The following is an 832-nucleotide window of genomic DNA, read 5'->3' as shown; positions in this document are numbered from 1 at the left end:
TGTGTGTGTGTGTGTGTGTGTGTGTGTGTGTGTAAAGTCTAAAAACCTATTTCAACACCACTGGTTAGTCAACACATGATTTCCCAGCGGCCCACAGCCTGAAGCCAGATGCCACAGAAAAAAAGACAGAAAACAAACTATAAGGAAAACATAGGTGTGCTGGGACAACGCTGGCTCTGATACTGCTAATTTTAGCACTGACAAAGCTGTTTACTTCCCAACTTGCACCACATTTGTGATACACATTCACAAGCTGCTGCCGTTTTGTTCCAAAAATGACGTTATGTATTAGGAAAGTACGTTTCTTTCTTAAAGAGCCCTGAAATGTCGATAGATTTGTTCCTAGATTAGTTGGTAGATTTGTTCCTTCCTAAAAGGTTTGGTAAAAGTCTGGGTTTCCTCATAAAAAACTCATAAAGTGACATTTATATGCCATGGGACCTTTAACATTTCTGTAAAGAGTACAATGGATGTGCACTCATTCATGGTGCCTTTCCTTCAAACAAATGTACATATATACAGTATCAGATATAAAGCAGTTACATCCAGCATAAACCACTTTCTAACAACTTTCTTTCCTGTTTGTTAATCTTTAGATCTTTATGCATGGGCACAGGCCTCAGTGTCACACAACGTTGAATAAACAAATCTTTGAAAAACCGAAGGCAGACATCTGATTGGCAGTGAGTTTGAAAATGCTGCCATGCTGACTGCACCTCTGGTTGGTTCTAAACAGTGTAAAAGGCACAGATTTTTCTGATGTTAGATGAATTTTTCTGAACCTCAGTGAGATTGGCATCCCAAATAGCTAAAAAAAAAAAAAAAAAACTTC

The 832-nt window shown here is 38.3% G+C and overlaps 1 protein-coding gene across 2 annotated transcripts in view; it reads right to left on the bottom strand.

Annotated features, from left to right (window-relative positions):
* The window catches only part of fras1 (Fraser extracellular matrix complex subunit 1), a 242,061-nt gene that overhangs the window by 114,334 nt on the left and 126,895 nt on the right, over positions 1-832 (bottom strand). The gene's annotated exons all lie outside the window — the stretch shown is intronic.

Source organism: Etheostoma spectabile, chromosome 5, assembly GCF_008692095.1.
Source record: "Etheostoma spectabile isolate EspeVRDwgs_2016 chromosome 5, UIUC_Espe_1.0, whole genome shotgun sequence".
Classification (NCBI taxonomy): Eukaryota; Metazoa; Chordata; class Actinopteri; order Perciformes; family Percidae; genus Etheostoma; species Etheostoma spectabile.
This window is presented reverse-complemented; position numbering and strand designations above follow the sequence as displayed.